The following is a 25,925-nucleotide window of genomic DNA, read 5'->3' on the forward strand; positions in this document are numbered from 1 at the left end:
CTGTACTGCTCGGACTATCTCGTGATATGAAACGGACGTTGAAAAGAGTGTTATAGTTCTGGTGTGAGAAATAAGTTTTTTGTTGTATTCATTCTATGCAGGAGATTCTAATTTTGCCTTCCAATAGAAACGTATATGAAAACCTTAAAAATTGTCAAACATAAATCTTCTCATCCACTAATGGCCACCTCAATAGTTTTTGAAAGACTTTCAATTGTTGACGAAAGACAGAATTCTCCAAAAGGTTAATATTTGGTAAAACTTGCATTCCGGAATAACAATCATTCGGTGAATTATATATAATATATCTTTACAATACAGGCCAAGACAGAAGACAATTCTGAAAGTCTGAGAAAAGTATACATAAAAAAGGATGTGGATTGGATGCCTCAGGAAAAAATGTAAAAACTGAAACGTATATTCCACACAGTAATAGATACGACTCCTTTCGAGGTAGATGACATTCGTTATGAATATTTTCCCCGAAAGCGTTTGTTCCGTTCCAAATGAATTCAGTTGATTAACTTGTCTCTGTGATTCAGACAATGAGAATCTAATTTACATAAATTATCGTCCTTGACAATATCAAGTGAGAGGATTAATATAAATGAAAGATGAGAATTGATTGAACTCATTTACAAAATATTGTTGTCTTGATTAATATTGAGGAGAATATAAAGGCTGTTGACACTCATTCGGAGAAACACATCTTTAACGCCTGAACGACTGAGCGGATTCCGATGAAACTTTACATAAATACAGCTTATATATCAGAATAACATATAGGCTTCAATTTTCAAAGGTTTTGCGTAATTTTGGTCATAATATAACAATAAGTATTAAGTAAGTCGGAAAAATTCTTGCTCCCTGATAGTTATATTGGCGTGTGCTGCCTATACCGTTGGATACATGCAGATAATGTACCGTAAGATTGTTTATCTTAAATAGTTCTGAATAAAAGTCCGCGATAGCATATATCTACTTCTTATGTGGTAGCCACTATATGCAAAATACTGAGCCTTAAATACAATTAAATTGGATACTTTGGACGAATGGTTTAAAAGTTCATATGATAAGATCAAATTTACGCAACACAGTAAGCTATTATGCGTCGCGATTACTGTAAGAAGACGGGTGACGATACGAGGGGGTACAGGGGCGATCTAAGCAATGAAGCGTCGTCGCTGAGAACGAGAACCGAAAGCGTGCAGACGCGTGAGAGCAGACTTTGTTGACGTTGACTACTCGCTGTTGCCTGCTCTAATATTAACATACAGCCGAAGCTACTGAACCTAGAATTATGAAATATGCAGGTAGGTTCTTTGTATAGCTTAAATAAGCATCAAGAAAGGGAATCAGGAATTTCCACCTCCAAGGGGGAAAATGGGGATTCAAAGATTATATTGAATTTCGTCAGTTCTGAAGTTGAAAACCTGAAGTTTTGGATTGATAAAAAAAATATTGTAACGATTTGTTGAAAATGGTCAGCTAATACTTTACTGTGGAATTTTCACTGAACAGTTTGCCAAACTGCAAAGCATATTTCACTATACAATAACTTGGAGTAGAGTTCATATTGGCATCACTGAGGAGAATAGCCCTTTTATTGTTGGTCTACAAAAAAATAAACTGAAGAAATGGTAGAATTCATTATCTGCAATGATGAATCACGGTAGAGAATGCTCTTCCATCCCTTCGAAACATATGACATGTCTGGTGTTGGAATGATAATGCTTTCTTTGAGTTTTCGAAATATTTTTCAGGTTCAATTTTTTATACACTTTGCAAATTCTGACATGATTTTCTACTTGGACTGCTCGATGAGGTCAAAAATTTTTATATATCATACCTGGAGATGCTTCTAAAGAAAATGCATGTACGATGGATAGCCAGATTTTCGAGAGAAATTCCACTTTTGTTTTTAATAATAAAAAGGATATCCTAGTACATAAAGTAAGTGGGGATATTCAAAGACTGGGTATAAATCTACAAGAACAATTCATTCAGGCCAGTATTAACTCACCTAAACTGCAGGTTAATGGACTGACACCTATCAGAAAACAACTACTCCCCTGTCTAATACCACGAAGGTCGTTGGATTATATGCAACAGGTGTGAGTGCAGGATTCTTCACTGAAGTTATTCTTGAATACGCTTTAGGCGATTCAACTACCGAAATCAATTTTTAAGTACTGGAACACACTTACTGACCGGTTTTCAGCTGTCTGGCCATTTGTCAGTGTAAGGTAGTGTCCATCATCAACATAAAGTCGATGATTTCCCATAATTGAAAATCGAATTCTTTCAGAGCATTATTCCTCGAACTAGGCTGAAGCGAATCAACAGCATATCCGAATTTGCACAAATTCCTTGTATAAGGAAAGAAAACTGTACATGAAGTAAGTAGGCATACTTGAAGATTGGCTACAAATCAAATTATTTACAAGAACAATTCGTTCAGGCCAGTCTCAACTTACCTACATTGTAGGTTAATGGTCCATTAACCTACTGTGTAGGCAAATTTTTGGGTTTTCAGTTAAAATTGTTGAAAATGTTCATATCAGAACAGTGACTTGTAGCATTTTTTGTTATGGTTATTATGTAATTTAATTTTTGAATATAGTTAAAATGACGAAGAATATTTGCTTATTCATTCAGTATGAATATCATTAGTGTATGATGATTTCCCCATTCTCAATATAGTCGAGACGAGCGTTCCAAATGTTCATAAAAAGAAAATTTAGGAAGCAGGTATATTCACGGACACAAATTTGCTCTCACACAATACACATTTTTACGTTGTCAAAGCTTAAATGTTCGTCCAAGTTTTCTTCAGAAATGTCAGAATTAACTCTCTTTTCCATTCTGAAATAGAATACTCTATACGAAAGAGCTCTCCCTTTAGAGTAAAATTTAATTTACCATCTTGAGATATTCTCACATTCGAGTTTCGGTTTTTCCATTTGCGATATGTTTTATTCATATTCTCATGTGCTGTAATACGATTTTCATTGCTTCACGGCTTATAAATACAGCAATGGAAAGGATATTGGATAGATATGGAAGCTTTCTGTCGCAATCCATATTTAAAGGTAACTTAGAAATTTTCAGAATGTATATATATCAGCTGGAAACTGGAAAATTTCAGTCCGAGTAATTTGTAGCTTTCACGTGGTGTCGAATTTGAATACGATAATCTATCATTCTCTGATGGCACAATTTCAAATACGTGAAAAATATATGGAAAAATTATGAAAATTCACTGATATGGAAGAATCACTCTGAGTACTATTCAGCTGAATGAAAATCTGTCGAATTTTGTCATTCCAAATGGAATTCACGATCTCATTAGAGATTCAGATTCTACATGGGATTCTAGATTTACAGCTTGTCTGTTACGATATTTTCTGTTTAATTAATTTCTTGCATCGATTCAACTTCATTTGAATATATTTCCTGTATCACGAACACCCTATAAAAGTAGTCACTTCTTCATAATTTTTTTTTATGCGACAAAAACTCTTGGGCTCGGTACTGATTAGAAACGACGTAAATGAGATAGCGATTTCTGGAGAAAATCATGAAGATATCTGCCTAGTAAATGTGTTTTTAACTATCATTGATTGATTTTCGCAAAAGTGCGGATATACATTTCAAAGGCTGTTAAGGGTTGAATGTTTGGTGCATTTTTGGGTTATTTGAAAGTGAATTCAACCTTTGTTTCAAACGAGTTTCGATTAAGATAATACATTGATTTCGAAACGTCTCCTGTTGTGCTAGGGATCTCGACACAAGGAGGTAAGCGTTCGACATTTTTTTAGAAACATAAACTTTGAAAATACCTTGAACTGTTCATAATTTCAGACGTTTCATTTCTCACGGACCACGTTCCATATTTATGAGTTTCCTACACTTGTTGTGTATCCAGAAGGAAGTTTTAGCCTGTTTTACTTCCCGAAGTATTGCGACTACTTAAAGTTTGGTATTGCTACACCTTTTCACCTGGTGATTAGATGCAACGGACTTGGATAATAGAATCGACGAGGATAAGTACCTCGTAGAGGATTTTATTTTTCTTTAAAAAAATCGTTACGGAAGCAATAAACATAAGAATTGAAAGATCATATTTTTGTGAAGTGAATTGATTAAGGATAAACCGATGCCTATATTTTATGTTATACTAGGAACCGTATTCATAGTTAAGAAGAATTGAATGATTGATGTGTTGCCTGTTCAAATTCAATTCTTCCCACCGAAGTTCTTGCAAGAATCGGCTCATTATATCGTTGTGTAGAACATTAAGACTCAGTGACCTTGAAGTTTTTCTTTATCGTGATTTATCATATCCATATATTAGGTCACACCCTGGGTATTAGTTTAGGATTGAATATTGTAGTTATCTCTTGTATAGTTTAGTGATTTTTGTAATAAAAGCCGGCCAAATCACTTGGCGCCCTTTTGATTAGAAATCTTTTATTTTATTGGTAATAACATCTTTGATCCACGGCCCTGTTGAATGTTTCGAGTTGGTAACTAAACCGACCGTACTTAAACCAAAACAAAAAGTAACTACGTTATATCTGGAAATTAATAAACCGACGGGTAAACGTAATAAAGTGGCGCTTCGAACGTGGGACCCTGTTCCAATTTTAATCCTTTTTTTTGTGTGAAGGTTAAGATTTTTGTTTTTGTTTATATTTTTATGGTATATCTTTGCAGCTGTACGAACAGAATATTGTATGATTGTTTATTGCTTTTGTAACACGATATTTATATACCATTATTATATTTGATATCTATTATTCACGATTGAATTTTTCATTGATTAACTGATTTTGATATTTGTAATCAAAGTTTATGAATATGGATGTGTCAAAGTTAATTAGAGACGAACTGGAGTACGAATTAAATATTAGAGGTTTTTCCAATACTCAAGCCGAAACGGTGTTATCAATGCGTCGTCAGTTGAAAGAACTAATACAGGGGGAGATGTTTGGAAGTCCAGTAAAGGAAGTTGATTCTTGCAATCTAGATATAACTCAGGAGATAGATGTTTGTAACAAAAAAATTGTTGATCTTGAAAATTATATTTCCAGTTATGTTTTTCGCTCAGCTTCTAGTAGTGAAACAAAATTTGTTGAAGCAAAGTTACAACATTTACTGAGTAGATTGAATAGATTGGAAACTGATGATATTTTAAAAAATAGTTTACAAAATTTGATTGATCAATTGAGTATAGTTGAAACTAGTTTTGATCAAAAACTAAGTGAGGGGGATGTAGCATCTGCTCCATTTGCTACTCAAACTCAATCATCCACCTTAACAACTCCAACCACTTCTTTTTCATCCGGCGGTAATATTCATAAATGGAATTTTTGGTTCACGGGGATAAAGGGTTCATTGAGTGTAAGCGCATTTTTGGAATTTATCATCATCATCGTTTATTTACACAAAAGAAAAACAGCAACCATAATAAGGCTATACATTTTGCAAATAAACATTAGGAAACCCACAGAAGCAACAGGTGTTGCTTGTGCGTGGTGTAAATAAATTTTTATAACTTCAGATACTAAAATTAATAATGAGTATAAGGTTAACAAAAGGGTGAAATAAATATATACAGAACATTCAAAAACTTTGTAGACGTGTAAGTAGATATAAAATTAATCATATGTGGTATAAATAAAATAGATTAAAATAACCATTATAACAATCATAAGAACATCCGAGACTGTTATATATAAAATGAATCACATGTATAAGAAAAATCATTCAGATCACAAAACAATTGGACACGTGTAAGGATGAAGTAGATCACACGGTAGGTGTAAATGAAATTTCTTACAAGTTGGAAATTGTCTTGCGAGAGCGTAACGGTGAGTATTTTTTTTTTATTTGAATAGAACATTTCAAATGGCATCATCAAATATTTGACCAATTTTCTCACGAGGTTGGCTTCTGATTAATTTATCGACCGCTTTTTTCAGATGTGAAAATGATTCTAGGGAATGTATGCTATCTGGTAGGGAGTTGAATACAGTTGGTCCCAGAAAATTATAGGACCTCTGACCTACATTCTTGGATGCATATGGTATAATATATTTATTTTTGTGACGTGTGATATACTCATGGCTCGGCCAAGAGTATATTGATTCAGCACAAGTGTCTTATAAAATAATTGTCTTAGGTCGAACATCCCAGATTCTTCATACAACTTGTCACTACTATAGCGGAGAGACTTGTTCAACATTAGTTTTAAGAATTTCCTCTGTATTACGTTTAATGGATACAGGTAAGTTTTGGATACTCCTCCCCATCCTATTAGGCAGTATGTCAAATGACTTTGTACCAGACTATAATAAACTATTTTTTTTTGTTTCAGATCCAATCTGTTGTTAAGTTGGCGGAACTTATAAAGAATAGTTCTTAATTTTTTCACCAAATAATTTATATGGAAGTTCCATCTCAAATGAGAATCTATTAAAACTCCTAAGTATTTTATATTTGTCGTTGAAGGTATTCTGAATGTATTTTGAATAGTTATGAATTGATATTGTGGCAAGGAAGATTTATAATTACAGAAAGGTAAGAAAAATGTCTTGTTGAAATTTAAGGAAAGTTGTTTGTAATCAAACCAATCTTTAATCATTTCCAGGTCTTTTTCTACTTGTTCTTTGACCTCAAGCCAGGTTTCCCCAGAGTAGAAAACCGCAGTGTCATCTGCAAAACTAGTTATTTCACCTGAAGATCCTATAGAAAATAATTGGTTCACATATATACAGAATAGTACTGGACCTAAAACCGTTCCTTGTGGTACTCCATATTCAATTTTCCTTTCAGTACTTTTTATATTTTGAATTTTCACGATTTGTTTCCGATCTGTCAAATATGATTTCAATAATTGATTTCCCTCTTATTCCAATGTTCTCCAGAGTGGTTAATAGTATGGAGTGGTTAACTGTGTCAAATGCTTTTGATAGATCGATGAAAACTCCTATTGGCGGTTTACTTCTATCTATTGCTTTGTATATGCTATCAGTTAGCTGCAATAGTGCATTTTGGGTGCATTTCTCTTCCTGAAAACCAAATTGTGATTTTGATAATATTTTGTGTTTTTGGATAAATGAATTTAGTCTGGATTTAATTAACTTTTCTATAATTTTGCTGAAGTCTGTTATTAATGAAACTGGCCTATAGTTAACCACTTCATCTCTGCTTCCACTTTTATATATTGGAGTTACTATCGATGTTTTCAAGCATGATGGAAAGTGTCCAGTTTCTACAGCCTTGTTGAAAATATGCGTTATCGGTTCAGCGATGAATTCAGTAACTAATTTTAATGTTTCACCCTTTAAATTGTCAATTCCAGGTGCTTTTTGATTTTTAAGTCCTTTTATAACGCTTGAAACTTCTTTAGGGGTTGTAGGACTCAAAAATATAGATTTTTCGTTTATATATTCAGTGAATTTATGGTTTGATGCTCTATTGATTTTTTTTGCAAGTTTTTTTCCTGTATTGATGAAGGTACTGTTAAAAATGTCTACAATTTCATTCGTATCATTAACCATGTTTCCATTTTCATTTTTTATAGATTTTATTTCAACTTTTTTCTGATCTCCACCAAACATTTCATTTATGTTTCGCCACAGGTTGGCAGCATTATTCTTGTTTTCATTAATTTTTCTTTTATAGTATGTATTTTTTGTTTTTTCTATTATCTTTTCAAGCGTGTTTTTGTAATTCTTATACTCATCTTTGAGTCGTAAATTGTTTGGGTTGTTTTTGAGTTGTAGGTATATACTATTTTTTTAATTTACCGATTTGACCAAAGATGTAGATATCCAATCTTTCCTTTTTTTTGGTTTCTTCTTATTGGTATATAACTGGTGCATTGCTCAGCTTCATATTGTAAATGTGCAACAAATCTCTCAACTACAATATCCAAGTTACTATCTGAGAAAATGTTTTGCCAATTTGTGTTTTTTATATTTTCAATAAACTTTCTTTCATTGAGCTGTCTTATGGTTTTTTTCTCATATTTTTTTGGTTCAGTGTTTTTTCCGAATACTTCTTGAACAATAATGGTTGAGTGATCTGTTATATCTGTGAGAGTGACTATCGGGATTGAAAATTCGATATCTTGTATAGTACAGGGTTTAATAAAGATGTGGTCAATACAAGCTGCAAGGCGCGTTGGTGCATTTATGAGAGATTTGTACCCGTACTCCGCCATGACTGTTAAGTAGTCATTGACGCTTTTGTCATTTTCGTCGAGGATGTCAATGTTCATATCCCCAACAATGAAATTATATTTATGGTTATTCAATGCCTGGTTATCTAAGTAATTCTGTAGGTTCTGGTTGAACTGGTCTATACAAGTGAAGGGAGACCTGTAGAAGGTGTGGATAACTATGGGTTTACCAAAGAAATCTACTTCTAGTTTTAATAATATCGAACCATTGAAATGTATTAACTCGTGATCTTTGTAAATATCTGTCTTTATATATACGACAGTGCCATCGTTCTGGTTCAAATTTCCCTCATTATAAAGCATTTTATACCCTGACATGTTAAATATACTGTGATCTTGAATCTTTCTTGTTTCTGTGAGAACAATGCAATCAAATTCGAAGTCAAACTGTGTGATAAAAATTTTGAATTCGTCCAAGTTTTTTGCAATACTTCTGATATTATTGTGTATTATTTTGAAATTTTGTGTTTGATTGTTAATTTTCAGAACTTCATTTGTTTGGGATATTGTTTCTAAGGTAGAAGTATCTATTTTTGTTATTTCAAAGTCTCGAATATATGGATCCATTGCAGCCTACCTCAATAATATTTCAGAGAAAAATACATTTATATAATATGCGAATCTGAATGTGTGCAACTTGATCTAGCTCTTAATTTATGCATCAAGAGAAATCTATATGATACAAAGGAATAGAGTCATTAGTTCAAAACGTAGACAAGATTGAAAGACATAAATTCAAGGGAATAGTAAAAATATCTACAATTCACTTATTGGACCTGAGTCTACTCTTAACTGCTTTTTTGTTTAATGGCCCTGTGGTTTGTTTAGTTGTTTTTTTATTGTACTTGTTTTCGGGGTGTTGTGAAGTTCATCCAAATCCGACGATATTTTTTGTTCTTCCTTTTTTCCAATTTTCGCTTGTTTCTCTTCGGCGTTTATGCTAGGTTTCCAGATTATAGGTTCTTGCGCGTCTATTTCAATTTCCAGTGATCTATTCAGGCAACTGTTTGGTGTTGGAGGGGCACTATTATGTTTTGTTGTTGTATCTTCTTCGTTTTGTAAGTTTTGTAAGTCATCAACAGTATAAGCTATATCATTCACGTAGAGCGTGTTTCCTTTAATGTAGCTCCGATCGCTGGTACTTCCTCTAGCTTGATTGAGGTACGTTCTTAGAATTTTATTTTCAGATCTTTGTTTGTCTGTTAAATCATGAGAGATGAAAACTTTCGAGCCTTTCAGTTTGCTGCAATTCTGAAGGATCTCTTTTTTTCTTAGCTGGGATACCAATTCAAGTTTAATCGGAGAGTTATCAGCTTTACCGAGTAGATATATGTTACTTATGTCTAATTCAGTTATGTCAACTGCTAGTAACTTTTTTATTTCACTACAAATCAAAGCAACAGACACAGACACAACTCTAGAATTTCTATTGAGGCCAAAAATCATCAAGTTTTTTTTTTCTGCTATCTCTGTCTAAAATCTCGACTTTATTTTTCAGCTCGGTATTTTCGTTCTGCAATTTTTTCAATTTATTATTCAAGAATTCAAGTTTCAATAAAACGCGTGCTTCACTAGCCTCAACTGAGTTTTTCAGTTCTCTCCTATTTCTCACGATTTAATCAAATAACTGCTTTATAGTAATATCTGTTCCATCGCTGTTCATCTTCACGTGATATAAACTGTCGTGCGTGGTCGCCTTTAGTTTTATCGAAAGTTTGTCGATTATATCTGTCACTTTTTAGAGGAGACACTATTTGTTTACTGATATAAATTGTTGAAATTTGACGTTATATTCAATATTATGGATATGAACTGAATATATTTAAATTGTTAGATGATGTTGATCATTTGTCTGCTTATCTAGGAGTGTTTCACTATTTAATACTCAATTTAACATACCACTTTTGTGTTTTCTACAAAGAAATCTCTGCGATCACGTCTTTTCACTTAAGGATACCATACACACATTAGTTGAAGAATTTCGGATCGCGCGAGGGGTTTCCAATACTGAAATGTTTCTTGGGATTATTGATCTTTTAGACGGTAGAGCTAAAAGTTGGTATCGCCCGGTTCGGCATACTATCAATTCGTGGTCTGATTTCGTGAGGGAATTGAAAAATGAATTTTTACCGACAGGTTTTCAAACAGATTTTCTTGAAGAGATTCGTAGAAGCCATCAAGGACATCACGAACCGGTAGGAGAATTTTTTGCAAGAATTTCGAATATGTTCAATAGATTACCATCACCGTTAGTAGAAGGAGATAAATTAGAAATCATTCGTAGAATTCTCGAACCGTACTATATAGAAAAATTGGGTTTAGCTAGTTATGGGACGGTAAATGAGCTCAAGTTGTTATGTAAAAAATTAGAGTTCTCTTGTATTATGTCCGGTCGAATTAATCATCGTGGTAGATATGCAAATTCCGTTAATCTGTTGGAACCCGATTTGGCTTATCATACAGGGGTTTCGAGAACTATAACACATAATCGTTCTGTGCGCGTTAGTTCGATGAACTGTTGGAATTGTGGTGATGAGGATCACACATTTCGGACATGTAGTAAACCTAAGGAAAATTATTTTGCTTTTGTTGCGGTAATTCAGGCGTAACCAAATATAAATGCGATTGCCGAGCAAAAAACGAAGATCGAAGTCGTCGTTGACTCGGATGTCGGCTGTTAGCAAAATAAAATCGGGACCTACTGATGATTCTTGGGCATCTTGGTTGGAATTCGTTAACGTTGAATTCAAAAAAGTTCGTATTGATAGTATTTTCAAAACAGTTAGAAACGATCCCAGGCCATATTTAGAAGTAACGGTTTTTGGTATAAAATTTCATGGCTTGTTAGATTCTGGGGCAACTCAGAGTATTACAGGCAGGTCAGGTTGGGCTAAATTGGAGAAATTTGGTTTATCCTTAGAAAAATATTCACATTCGGTAAAAGTGGCCAATGGAGCATCTTGTTCTGTTTTAGGGAAAATCAATTTCCCCATAGTTCTAGAAAATAGATGTAAGGTTATTAAATGTCTTGTAGTTATAGATATTGAAGGTGATTTTATTTTTGGCATCGGTTTTTGACGCGATATGGAGTTGATTACTGATTTTTCGAAAGATATTTGGTATTTTAGTAGGACCGGTGATATGCAACCGGCTTTGCATTCAGTGTTGGGGGCAACTGAGGAACAGAAAGAACGGTTAGACAAATTAATTTCAGAATTTTTTTTGAACAGGAATCCAAGTTTGGGTTGTGCCAAAGGGGTAAAACATAGGATCGATACAGGCTCAAGTGAACCGATCAAACAGAGATACTACAACGTCTCGCCATATATTTAAAAGGTTATCAACGAAGAGATTGATAAGATGCTAGCTCTTGGAGTTATTGAACCATGCTGCTCGCCTTGGTCATCTCCTGTTGTTATGGTTAAAAAGTCATCGGGGGAGTATCGTTTTTGTGTTGACTTTAGAAAAGTGAATTCAGTTACTCGTAGGGATGCGTATCCACTACCTTATGTAAGTGCAATCGTGGATCGCTTACGAGGTGCCAAATTTCTGTCAGCTATTGACATTAAATCTGCTTATTGGCAGATTGAGTTAGATGAGGACAGCAAGGACAAAACCGCGTTTACAGTTCCAGGTAAAGGGTTATATCGTTTCAGGAGGATGCCATTTGGACTTCATAATGCAGCCGCTACTTGGCAGAGATTTTTAGAGGGAGTTCTAGGAGCCGAGTTAGAGACTTCAGTCTTCGTATATCTTGACGATATAATAGTTGTCTCTGCGGATTTTGAATCACATTTTTCTGTTTTGAAAAATGTCTTGCAAAAACTCAGTGAGGCGGGTTTGAGTTTGAATAAAGATAAATGTCGGTTTATGTTGAAGGAGTTTTACGTTATTTAGGATATCTCGTGAACGAACATGGTTTGGGTACTGATCCAGCCAAAGTGGAGTGTATGTTGAACTATTTCACTCCAAAGAACGTTAAAGATGTACGTAGGTTCGTCGGTATGGTTTCTTGATATAGGAGATTCATTCGTGACTTTGCTATACGTATGGCACCACTAACGCATTTGACCAAGAAGAATGTTCATTTTAATTGGGACGCCAAATGCGAAAATGCTTTTCAAGATGTCAAATAGTGTTTGGTTTTGGCACCAATATTGACGTGCCCTGATTATGGTAGGGAGTTTGTACTTCAGTGTGACGCGTCTCAAATAGGGCTTGGTTGTGGCTTAAGTCAGATGTTCGAAGACGGGGAAAAAGTTATCTCTTATGCTAGCCGTACTTTAACTCCTCAGGAGCTTAAGTATTCAACAACTGAGTTGGAGTGTTTGGCTGTACTATTCGGGGTAGAAAAGTACCGACCATATATAGAAGGAACGCGATTTACAGTCATCAGCGATCATTATTCATTAATATGGTTGAATAAGCTTCAGAATCCTTCGGGTAGATTCGCTCGTTGGAGTTTACGTCTCCAAGGCTACGACTTCAATATAGTTCATAGAAAGGGGAAGTCACATGTGGTACCAGATGCGTTATCTAGGGCAGTTATGAGCATCAATCTTGACACTGCGGAGAACGACAAATGGTACAAGCGTTTACTCGATAATGTCAAGTCCGATCCCTTCAAATATCCGAAATTTAAAGTTCAAGGAGACACACTGTATCGGAATGTCAGTTCGGGTCATCCTAGGTTTGATGAAGAGTTGGATTGGAAAATAGTAGTTCCAAAATCATCCCGTCGACAAATTATTTCCAAAAATCACGATGAACCGCATGCTGCCCATGGGAGTTTTAAAAACATATAAAAGAGTTGCAGAGGCGTACTATTGGCCAGGAACGTATTCAGATATTGGTAAATATGTCAGGTCATGCGAAGTTTGCAAGGCACAGAAACCCGAGCAACGACCGCCACATGGAGAGATGTCCAGAAGAATAGTTTCTCGTCCCTGGGAAATAATATGTACAGACATCGTCGGCCCGCTACCAATGACTCGAAACAAAAATAGGTTTATTTTGGTGGTTGCAGATCTTTTTACCAAATATGCGTTGTTGTTTCCTTTGAAAACGGCTACTAGTGCTTCTGTCACTAAATATATTGAACAGGATGTTTTTCATATTTATGGGGTTCCGGAACGTCTCATCTGCGATAACGGAAAACAGTATGTTTCTAAAGTATTTTCAGATATGGTGAAATCGTATGGTTGTAAAATCGTTTTCAATGCAAGCTACAGTCTTCACGTTAATCCTACGGAAAGGGTTAATGGTGTATTGGGAACAGCTTTGAGATCTTTCATTCATTCAGATCAGAGAGGTTGGGATGATAATTTATAAAAATAGGGTTTGCAATGAGGACGGCCGTGCATGAAGTAACAGGGTTCAGTCCTGCCTATCTCAACTTTGGTAGACATCCATTTATTTCTGGAGATCGAAATCGAGTAGAAAATGCAGATGGTGTACTATAATTTGCGGATAGAAGGCCTCTTTCGGAATTTTTGGAGGAATTTTATAAAATATTCGTAAGTGTTAGAAAGAAGCTATCTCGATCGTATGAGAATAGTGCCCAAAGGTATAATATGAGGCATAGACCTTTAATATTGGAAGTAGGTCAAATTGTATGGAAGAGAAATTATACTCTATCCAATAAATCCGAATTTTATGCATCCAAATTAGCTCTTAAGTTTATTAAATGTATAGTTTTGAAAAAGTTGTCAACTAATGTTTATGAGTTATCAAGTTTTGAAACAGGTAGATCTTTAGAATCAGTACACATAAAAGATATCAAGATGGATTGAAATAGATCACTGAAACTTCTTTTTTTTTGTTTTTTTTTGTAAGCGAAGGTGGTGTTACGATATTTTCTGTTTAATTAATTCCTTGCATCGATTCAACTTCAATCGAATATATTTCCTGTATCACGAACACCCTATAAAAGTAGTCACTTTTTCATAATTTTTTTTTCTATGCGACAAAAACTCTTGGGCTCGGTACTGATTGAAAACGACGTAAATGAGATAGCGATTTCTGGAGAAAATCATGAAAATATCTGCCGAGTAAATGTGTTTTCAACTATCATTGATTGATTTTCGCAAAAGTGCGGATATACATTTCAAAGGCTGTTAAGGGTTGAATGTTTGGTGCATTTTTGGGTTATTTGAAAGTGAATTCAACCTTTGTTTCAAACGAGTTTGGATTAAGATAATACATTGATTTCGAAACGTCTCCTGTTGTGCTAGGGATCTCGACACAAGGAGGTAAGCGTTCGACATTTTTTTAGAAACATAAACTTTGAAAATACCTTGAACTGTTTCCTACACTTGTTGTGTATCCAGAAGGAAGTTTTAGCCTGTTTTACTTCCCGAAGTATTGCGACTACTTAAAGTTTGGTATTGCTACACCTTTTCACCTGGTGATTAGATGCAACGGGCTTGGATAATAGAATCGACGAGGATAAGTACCTCGTAGAGGATTTTCTTTTTCTTTAAAAAAAATCGTTACAGAAGCAATAAACATAAGAATTGAAAGATCATATTTTTGTGAAATGAATTGATTAAGGACAAACCGATGCCTATATTTTATGTTATACTAGGAACCGTATTCATAGTTAAGAAGAATTGAATGATTGATGTGTTGCCTGTTCACATTCAATTCTTCCTACCGAAGTTCTTGCAAGAATCGGCTCATTATATCGTTGAGTAGAACATTAAGACTCAGTGACTTCGAAGTTTTTCTTTATCGTGATTTATCCTATCCATATATTAGGTCACACCCTGGGTATTAGTTTAGGATTGAATATTGTAGTTATCTCTTGTATAGTTTAGTGATTTTTGTAATAAAAGCCGGCCAAATCACTTGGCGCCTATTTTGATTAGAAATCTTTTATTTTATTGGTAATAACATATTTGATCCACGGCCCTGTTGAATGTTTCGAGTTGGCAACTAAACCGACCGTACTCAAACCAAAACAAAAAGTAACTACGTTATATCTGGAAATTAATAAACCTACGGGTAAACGTAATATATCAAATCTAGAAAACCACTCGGAACATATCTCCACCTGCGTACACTACTGACAGAGAACGCATAAGGATACAGAAGGATGAAATCTACCGTGCGACTTTGTGCGCCTATTTGGGCTTTAGAGTGGCCTGAGAGTACAGTCCTCGCCGTAAGTATTGAGGTTGATGTTTTTTTTAATTGATGGTCAATTATTAGTTTAGTATGATATTGCGATATATTCGTAAATGAATTTAAAGGAGGTCGGATCGACCAAATGAAAATAATTTCTGCTCTTCATTGTGGGAAATAACTCGCGACGAATCTTCCAAATTGAAGACGGTGCCTGATGGTTTTACTTCAACTTTCTGCGCGGTATTAGGCGGGTTAGTTCTTGTTTTTCTGTCGGGTATCTGCCACACAAAGTCGTAGGTCTGCATGAGAGGCATTGTTTATCTCTGGCTTAGGGTCATTCAAGATGTTTACGTATCCTTATAGTTTTGATGATTGAAAATAGTTCATTCAGAATATCAGCTGTGGAAGGTGAGAGCTTGTTTGACTGTCTATGCCACCAGCATGTATAATTTGTGATACTGATTTCCGTCATGATTTTTGAATACTCCAATGGCATCCTACCATTAATTTATTGAAGGACTCTGTGAAGTGTGATTGCAGTTTTTGTCAAACTCTTTTTTCAGCAACAATGGATCAAACGAATAATGATTTTAGAATAAAATGAGAGGGGTATATTTTTAGGATACATTACATTAAAAACACTTTTTGGTTTTCATTTCTATACTGAAACATTGTGTGAAACTTTCGAAGAAAAAAAAAAGGCAATTAAGTTCAAAATTAACTTGTTTCGAATTCTGGTAATTTCCACTGGATCGATGGAAACTGTTATTTTATATTGGATTTTTCTGCCATTCGTTCCTGTCACTCTTGGTGAATAACAAACAAGAATGCAATCAATCTTGAATATATCGACTGAAATTTCCATGAGAGACCTCCAATAAATTCGCAATTTATCAGAGCTTTGCATTCATAAATCATTCAGTTTGGGAAAATACAAACGGGATTTTTTTCCATTGCCCTTGAAATATCTATTTGAAAGTTGGAAGCAGAATTCAACTACTGGGAATCGGGAAGTATCTCATTTTCGTATAGTTTGCATTGAAGTAAGTAGAAGTTTCATTATTTATATTCAGTTATATTTTCACAAAGTTACCTCACTTTTCGAAGAATAAAATTTTTGTTATAATATGTTCATCTGGGAAATTTTAAATTATGAAAATCATACAAATAGTTGTTGTAGGCGACAATCTCTGCAAATCCTTTATTGAACGATGAACCAACAGTATATAAAGTGACCTGTGGGTCTTATCACAAACTCAATATTGGTCGAACAAGGAGATTGTTTTTCAAAAGAATAAAAGATAATTTAAATAATTTTCGAATGAGAAGACCAATTCAATATTTGCAAACCATCAGAAAGGCATGATTTAAATGACCACGACGTATTACATTGGAAAGAGGATGATTTTGAACTAAAAATTTTGTAATGCTTAGATTTCAATGATTCAAAAATTTGACTACTATGAAGGAAATTATTGCCATCAATTATTTAGTGAATAAACTAATGGAAAAAACTCCGATAGTGTTTCAAAAACACCCAATACATAATTTCAAAAAGGTATACTTGATGAAACTGAATGGTTTCTTTCTATATTTTGAATGGCATTTTTTCAGATTTCGTAATGAACACATTTGAAAAAATTAGGAAAGCGATGAATAAGTTTCAAAACTCATAATTAATTCTTTTCCACTTTTACCTATTTAAATTACCAGATGTGATGAAGTATGACACTATGAAGCAAGTCATTTCAGAATCATTGATGTTGGCAGCGTTTGTAGTGAGAAACGATTATTTTCCTTTTATACATTTGAACTTTTTTCTGAGTGGAAGGAAATAATATTTTATTTTGCGCAAAATACTTGATATTATAACTTTCCATCAGTGAAGAGGTCTGGTTCATTTCTATCAGTTCTGAAAGCCACTTAACACCAAACAGCTCTCTAAAACCCCACAATACGTACAAATAAACCCTCTCTTCACATTTCTTTGTCATTCAAATTCTTTTCAGAAGTTGGAGGCGACTTGCTGAAAGCAGAAGTGAACTTTGTTATTTGTCATAAAATTCATACTGGTTTATGAAGAGGGATAGATACATTCATGAAATTCTAGAGAAACATTCTTCAAGCAGAACTGCCGTTATATAATGATCATTCAGAAAGGTGTATTCAATAAATTTTATTCGTCAACAGATCGCCCATTTGCAGAACATATTTTGATGTGAAAATTGATCTTCACTTATTCAACTAGTTTAAAACCATTATGATAATATATAGTGCCTTCATTTCAAAACTTCCCACCCCTAGTACTTCGTTTAGCAGGAAGAATTTGCCGTAGGCAAAAAACATGTCATTTTAGATATGGAGGGGAAAGTTTAAAACCAGTGACAGTGGTATTTTAGGTTTAACCGCCTTACCCCTAGCTACCCCCACATGATATTTTAAATGGCACTTCATATCTTATAACACATCATTTTAAAGATCTTAAAAATCCTCACTTAACCCCATTAAGAAAACTGAAATTGGTTGATCCGTTCTCGTAAAATAGCATGCAAAATGCAAAAATTTATGGAACCGCTACCACTGACTCAATAATAGTATGTTTATGTCTCTTTTTTACACAGAGTTTTTTGCTTTAGCTGAAAGTGAGTTAAGGGCACACAGTTGTTTCTTGGTGTCAGTTACAATTAAATGGTGAAAACATTTATCAGAATTAGTTATTCCTGATTTTAAACTGTTTATCAAGTGGTGTCAGTTGCATTGACAGTAATACAAATCGTAAAGGTGTACACTTTATAAGAAAGAACTGAAATTATTTTTATTTTTGGTGCTGAAGATAGGTGGTGGTCGTATGACAGCCGGGGTTTTTAATGAAAGGTATGCAGGACAAAATGTGAGTCACCGATATGTTCTAGACCTTGTTCAAAAATTTGAAGAAACCGGTTCTGTGTGCAACAAAACAGATTGAGATTTCAGACCAATTCGCCGTTGAGCCTACTACTTCAATTTCGAAAGTCGCTAAGTCAGTAAATATTTCAGTTGGTTCTATACACAAAGTTTCAAAACTAAACAAGTTCTTTCCTAACAAAATAAGTATTCTTCAGCAACTCAATGAGGATGAGTATAATAGGAGAATTTAATTTTGTGAAATAATGACTGCGACAATTCAAAATGACCCGAATTTAATAAAAAATATTTGCTTCACTGATGAATCTACTTTTTTTCTTAATGACTTTCGAAATAAGCATAACTGTAGATACTGGGATAATGAAAATCCACACTTGTTTCGAGAGGATCATACGCAATATCCACAAAAAATAAACGTCTGGGCTGGAATTCTGGGAAACGAAATAATTGGCCCTATTTTTATTGAAGAAAAGTTAACTGGTCAATTGTATTTAAACTTATTGGAAAATGTAATCGATACACTCATAACACAGTTCTTAGAACGCCAAGTTGATGAAGAATACAACCCGCTCTTGGATGAACAAAATTTTCAACAGGACGGAGCACCGCCACACTACGCATTGCATGTCCGACAGTGGCTCGATCAACGGTATCCTGACAAATGGATTGGCAGAGGAGACGCTCTGGAATGGCCGGCGAGATCTCCGAATTTAACGCCATTGGATTTCTTTCTCTGGGGTTATTTGAAGACAATGGTATACAAAACACCCACGCAGAACATTAAGGATCTAAGACTCAGGATTACTGGCACATGCAGACAAAATAATAACGAAACATTTACAAAAGTCTGACAGGAATTCGATAATAGATTGTTCTTTTGCTTAGCTACCAAGGGTGAACATTTTGAACACCTAGTAAAGTAAGGTACATTTATTCAATTGCAATAGCTATTATTTTATTTTTTATTATAATTAATTTTCTTTTTGCCCTATTTCACGAGAACGGATCAACCAATTTCAGTTTTCTAAAAGAGGTTGAGTGAGGATTTTTAAGATCTTTAAAATGGTGTTTTACAAGATAGACGGTGCTATTTAAAATTATTAAGTGGGGGTAGCTAGGGGTAAGGGGGTTAAACCTAAAATACCACTGGCACTGGTTTTAAACTTCCCCCTCGATATGTAAATTGACGTGTAGGTTAGGTTAGGTTAGGTCGTTAGTCCTTAGCTCGCACAAGTTTCTCAACTTCTGAGAGTTGTCGTTCGTATGGGGGCGACAGCTGATTAACGGATTTTAAACATATTTTAAACAGGTTATGTTAGGTTAGGTCTAAAGTGAAAGGGTCTAATCAACCCTCCGTAACCCGCAAGGGTTTATTGTGGCTCACACCTATTCACACTCGACCAAATAAACCCAGCTTCTTAACGAATCCGATTAGCTTGTATGGTGAGTAGTTTTTCAGGCAGATGGTAAGAGTACGGCTCTGCCGAACTTAAAAACCTATTTCGGTCCCCAGCGGGGCAGGCACAAAGTATATGCTCTGCTGTTTCATCATTTTCCAAACGGAGGCGACACACACTGTCTTCCGACACTCTGAGTCTCTGCATGTGATGCTTCAAATGACAGTGACCTGTAAGAAAGCCTGTTAGACATCGTAGTTCATCCCTACTGTAGTCAGTCCAACAACCGTTTGGTATCAAGTTTCGAAGGGTGAATAAATGACTTGTAGTAAGCCAATCCTGGAAGATTCTGCCAGAAGTCCATGTGTTCAATGTTTGTTTGGCAAAGCCTAAAGCGATACCAATGACAAGTTCTGGTCCGATGCAGCTACTTGCAACACCCTCCTTTGCAAGAAAGTTGGCAGCCTCATTGCCTTCCAGGCTAGTATGGCCAGGAATGCAGACCAGAGACAATGTGTGAAGTCTTCCTATCGAGGAGAGTCGTTTTTGGCAATTTGCTACCAATTCAGAAGTTGATTGGTAGCAGCCAAGAGCTTCCAACCCCGCATGACTGTCGGAGAACATTTTTATCGACTTGTGTATGAGGATGAATTCTTCCAATCTCTTTACACACAATTCAGTAGCGTGAATTTCCCCATGAAATACAGTCGCATAGGTTCCTAGGCAGGTAGATATGTCTGTCCTGGGTCTGCGACTAAAAACACCTGCACCAGAACCGGAAGGTTCATTAATACGGTAGTGAAAGACATTATGATTCAAATTACTATAATATATAAGAATTGTGGTGGAAAAATTGAGGTTATCAGTACTGAAAGCGTCAGAAGAACCTAATGTATAGTGAAACACACGTCATGGTTCTGTAAACTGTTAGGTAAAAATCTCACAATCAGGTGTTATTTGAATACATTATGATGAATTTCCATCAAGTATCGACCAGTTTCATCACATATATGTAGTTGTGACGTGAGTTTCCTTTGCTTGTCTAGTATGAAAGCTCACATCAAAAAGGGAATATCATAGGATTCTAAACTTCCTCTAAACTTCGCATTTGAAACTGTGCAAGTAAACGTTAGAGGAAAAATATAGTCACATTTTCATCACTAGTTATTATTAATCTTTTTCGGATATCGAAGACATAGTTTCATCTCATTGTTGACACTGAAGAAAAAATAGAAGTACCAGTGTGGTCGTTGAGTAGCCATAAAAGGTCTCAGTAACTGTTGTTACAGTAAAGAGACAAGGTGATGTGAAACTTAGTTTCTAAAAAAATAATGTACAAGAAATAAAAATCTCAATCTATCCTTCTTTTTAACTTCAGAGTATCTTATGATTCAAGAGAAATATATATTGTATCAATTTTTTCTGAAAAACCATTATGAGAATCAAGAGATTAAATTGCTTTGAATATAATAGAAATTGTTATTGAAAAGTATTGATGACTCTCCTGGAGATAAGTTCACAATAATTAAAGTCGTTCGTTTATGAAATTCTATAATATCGCTGCAAACGTTCCTTTCTCTTTGAATTCATCGAACATAATTGTTTACCAACACAAATGTTTACGAAGGGTGGAACAATTTATCACACCCTTGTTTGCTCGAAGAAATAGATGTCAACAATCTACTTTAGTCATGATTAGATCAATATCTATCAATATTAATTTTCTTCGGGAGAAGTTTTCGAGCATGCCTCAAAAAACATACGTTTAGGTTACGATGCAGGATGGATCGTTCTGTTTTATAGAAATTAGTCGGACGGTAGTCGGTTGGTAAGCGTGAGTGGTTCGATCCCAACAGTACTGTATATCGTCCGAACTTCTAAATATTGTTGTTCGTACGAGGGCAATGCACTCCCCATTGACAGTGCTGTCATCTTGTGGTGGTGAGGCCCGCGTAGTAGGATCCTGAAAGTCCTGCCGGCGGTAGCTCAGCTACTAGAGGGGCCTACCAAGCCACACGGGTTAAGGGTGAGAAGTCAGACGAAGATGTATCACCTCCTGTGGCACTGTGGTTTAGAACGAGTCCACGGTAACACTTGACTGTTTCAAGACGCAACTAAAAATGGTAATGGATCCAGCGGTGGTAAGTAACCAGTGCAAAAGGATGAATGGAGGGCCTTATCAAATATCACTAACAGAACCTTTGAGATACCAGGTGACCTGTCAACATCCATACAAGGGAAGCCCCGGATTTTCAATTTCTCAAGGCTGGGCAAAAACTAAAAAATTTCGCTCCGTCCACTTATATTTATTTTCACTTCCATCATTTTTATGATTTTCGCTATCAGATGTACACTAATTGATTGACATACATTTGGAATAAATGCAATCATCGCTGTTCTGTCTGTATTGATCCTATTCATTTATATATTCATTTACATCTACATATTGAAATTACAAATTTAACTATTCGAGTTTTTTGTTCAGCAAATAAATCTATGGTCTTGTCATAATTTAACTCGTGTGTAAGGTTGAAAAGTTTACCTTTGCTAAAACTTCACTCAACTTGCCCAGAGTAAATTCTCAGGACAATACAAATATTAGGAGAAGCATCCTGCAAATCATGCACATAGATCTGTTGTAAAAGATAGAAACTGTTAGCATTTTCTATATCACCGGATAAAAGTGAAGCTGGCGCTTTAAGGAAGATGAAAATGATCCTTTTCAAGATGATCACTTGGTGATCGAAACACGTGTCGAGGTGTTAAAATAACGGTTTTGTGTTGGGAAAAAATTCCAGTAATATTCATTACTACACGAAAAGTTTCAAACAGTGCATCACAATAACGAAATAGCTTATGAGTGTGTCAGGCATGGATCATCAACTTCATATGTAGGCCCTGAACCAGCTGTGGTGGTATTAAAATCTTCAGTTCCATTAACCAGATTGGTTAATGATTTCACAAAAACAGTAAAGATAGTGAGAAAATACACCCGGGAACACACACAGAGAAATAGTTATAGAGTGGCAAAGCAGAAATCGTCTTAAAACAATCACAGGGCTACTTACTGAACACTGTCCATCGAGAGGGCACCTGAATGAAATGGGACTGTTTAGGAAAGACCTCACAGCATGTAATGCAATAAAGGGACAGAGACAACTTGTCATATTTAATGGGAATGTGAGGCACTGGATCACGAGGCAAACAATTCATGGACAACCTAAATTCTGTCCAGAAGAACACGACTCACTTCCAGCAACTGTATAAACTAGTACACTGATAAATCATATTTTTCACATTATTCGTCAAATGGAATTCATGTTCTCGAACAATAAAGGATATTCTCTCTCTCTCCTTCCTTGGCCATTAAATTTGACTGGCATATCAGCCAACCCTTCGTTCATAATTTAGAACTATATTCTATGCGATAATTAATTCCGTGATCCAAACTCTCCTAATTATTTCAGAATTAATTAACAGTCATGACAAGAACATTCTGTTCATGTCAAACAGCAACTCCTCTGAAGTTTGTAGACAAATTAGAGACGTTTGAAGAGGAAATTGGTAATTTTCCATATTTGAGTATGTTATCCACAGTTACTTTGTAGTTATTCCTTCTCGCTTGATGGAAAACATAGCGTATAATGAATCGGTTGGATGGAAATATGGTTGGTTAACAATAACTGATGCATATGTCATAACTGAACACGTGATTATTCGATTCATGATTCACTTGTAATGATTTGCAGTTTTCATACTGAATGGCAAGAGAGTTTTCAGCCGAAGTGCGATGTTTATTTGATCCACTGAAGGTAAATGTGTGTGAAAATGTTTATTTTGAATTATTTATTAGTTTTCATAAGGAACCCAAGCATATTATTAGTATTCATTATAGGGGAGCTGGAAAAACGATTTCCATAATTATGATGTCAAAGCTTGACTTCACACAAACTGCCATGGAGGGCCTCGTTCATCTTATATATAGCTGCATCATGTATTATATTGATCCCATAGAAGACGTCTTCGTTACGAAATATGTTATCGCGTTTTTCTACCCAGGCTTATCTTTTAAAGACCGTTGATGACTCCTACAAAACATTTGAGGTTTAGCGCATCATTAATGAGACCTTTTCCCTTTTTGGGAAATACCTTCAACAAGTTGCCTTGCATTGAAAACTGCAGAGAGTAACGACGAATCTCGTTTGCTGGTCCATGTCTCAGTGTGAATTTGTAAGAGACCGCCATTGAGAGCTTTATAATTGATACAAAAGAAATTTTGGTATCCGTTATAGAAATATAAAAAATTAGATCTGTGGTGCAGAAAAAAAACAAATTTGAAAATGTGCCTGTCCAGAGGTTGAAAATACCGCATTCGAATTCCAGCCAAGTCATATTTCTTTTCTCCAGTTTTTCTTTCATATCTGCACACCACAATTCAACTTTTTTGTCTTTGATATTCCTGGATCTGTCGATTAAATTCTTAAGCGAATAGGTGATCACTTCCTTCCAAAATGATTTTTTCATTTTTCATGATGATCTCCTACCACGTAGTAATGGCTACATCCATGAATTTATCAAAATGATATTATTCACCTTTTTTGTGTGCTGTTTCATTCGGGAAAATAGAAAAAATGATATTTTACCAAAAAGTATACATTTATTTTTTTCGCGGTGTATGTTTTAGTGTAAATATGGGTTTTCAAATATTTATAATAAAGCTGTAACCATCTTCAATATAAATGAAAAAATTAATTCGATTTAAATACACTGACAAGACTTTCATTACTGTTGGATATTCACAAAATATATTTTTATAACATTGTCTAATGGAGTACCTTGATGTGGTTGATAAAGTGATCACCTGAAGACGATTGTGTCCACTAATAATTGATATGTCGTGAAGTAGCTGGCTTTCAAATCTTTCTTGCCGTTAGTCTTTTTCAGTTTTTGCATTTTACTAAGCATTGCATTGCATTTTACTTGGCTACCGGTCAGTCGGTAGCCAAGCGGTTCGGCGTGAGTGCTTTGTTCACTCACTCGAATTGACTGCCGTGTTGGTCGGTGGTTCAAGCCCTAGTCTGAACGATCGATCTTCACTTGCTACCGTCCAACCCGTGTTAGGAATCACACGTTAAAAGGTAAGACCTCGTTAATCCTTAGCTCGCACAAGTTTCGACTTCTGAGGGTTGTCGTTCGTAGGGGTGCGACAGCTGGTTAACGGCAAAACAGATTTTAAACAGATTTTTTTTTAAACAGATTTACTGAGCATATATCTTCATCATGGGGTGAGCACGTGCTAAGGTCATCTATTCTGTGTGGTTCGAAAGAATGATGAATCTGGGTATTTATTCATTTATTTATTCATTTCATACACTCTTCTACAGGATGAACCCAATTACAGAATAGGGAGAAACAGTGGCATTTTCTGAATCTATATAAAAAAATAAAAGCAGAACTGTCAGTTAGCTGAAAAATGTCTTTTGATTTCTATAATCTGTCAGTTGAATATATCTAGGACACGACTAACCGAATTAGAGGTATCGCACATTGTTTGAATTTGGGATTTTTTCATTATTTTTGTTCGCGGAGTGTTAAGATAAAAGGTGACACTATTCCTAGATGACCGAATAGGAACCCAAAAATTCAACATATGTAACAATTGACAGCGGGTAACGATGTTGTTTATGATTTTGAATAAAAAAAGAAATAAATATTATTTACGTCTTACCTCGAGACTACAAACATTGTGAGTTTCAAGCAATTCATAATAGTCTAATTAATTCTGCCGTTACTTGATGGAGGTCCATAGTAATTTCAAAAACTACACCTTAAGATTTGATCTTCAGAAACTTTATTTGAAAAATGTATCACAACATGTTTCGCTAGCACAGTAGCTTTCTCAAGTGATTCCCAAATCACTTGAGAAAGCTACTGTTGTTACATTAAAATGTTACATTATATTCGTCTTGTTACTCAGAAATCCCAAGGGGGAGTTCACCCGAAGGTGCTCTACCATTCAACCCTTGCTATTTTAAATATTCATAATATAACTTAAAGACTAACCTTACTAATCCTAAAATAACTTACATAACACAGATCGAACAAAAGTGAAATAAAGTAATCTCAAGGTTGAAACTTTTTCGAAGTCTTTTGTATTTCTAACTAAGAATTCATACATGTGATAAGCAGCTGTCAGAGTAGTGTCAATATGTTTATTTAAAGAGAGGAATGAATCAAAAGCAACA

At 35.0% G+C, this 25,925-nt stretch overlaps 1 protein-coding gene and 1 long non-coding RNA gene across 3 annotated transcripts in view; one reads left to right on the forward strand and one right to left on the reverse strand.

Moving 5' to 3' along the window:
• The window catches only part of LOC111507642 (ras-like protein family member 10B), a gene marked incomplete at its 5' end in the record, with an annotated part of 144,680 nt that overhangs the window by 98,079 nt on the left and 20,676 nt on the right, over nucleotides 1–25,925 (reverse strand). The gene's annotated exons all lie outside the window — the stretch shown is intronic.
• Nucleotides 3,399–6,854, forward strand: LOC141486340 (uncharacterized). Of its 2 annotated transcripts, XR_012467789.1 has the most exons (4): nucleotides 3,399–3,798; nucleotides 3,865–5,604; nucleotides 5,826–5,876; nucleotides 5,988–6,854. It is a non-coding gene; the product is annotated as an uncharacterized lncRNA (long non-coding RNA). The 2 variants fall into 2 exon arrangements; XR_012467788.1 differs by having other exon boundaries at nucleotides 3,399–5,604.

Source organism: Leptinotarsa decemlineata, unplaced genomic scaffold (assembly GCF_025532065.1).
Source record: "Leptinotarsa decemlineata unplaced genomic scaffold, Ldec_3_MD MMD2_tig00026354_RagTag_RagTag, whole genome shotgun sequence".
NCBI classification, from domain to species: domain Eukaryota; kingdom Metazoa; phylum Arthropoda; class Insecta; order Coleoptera; family Chrysomelidae; genus Leptinotarsa; species Leptinotarsa decemlineata.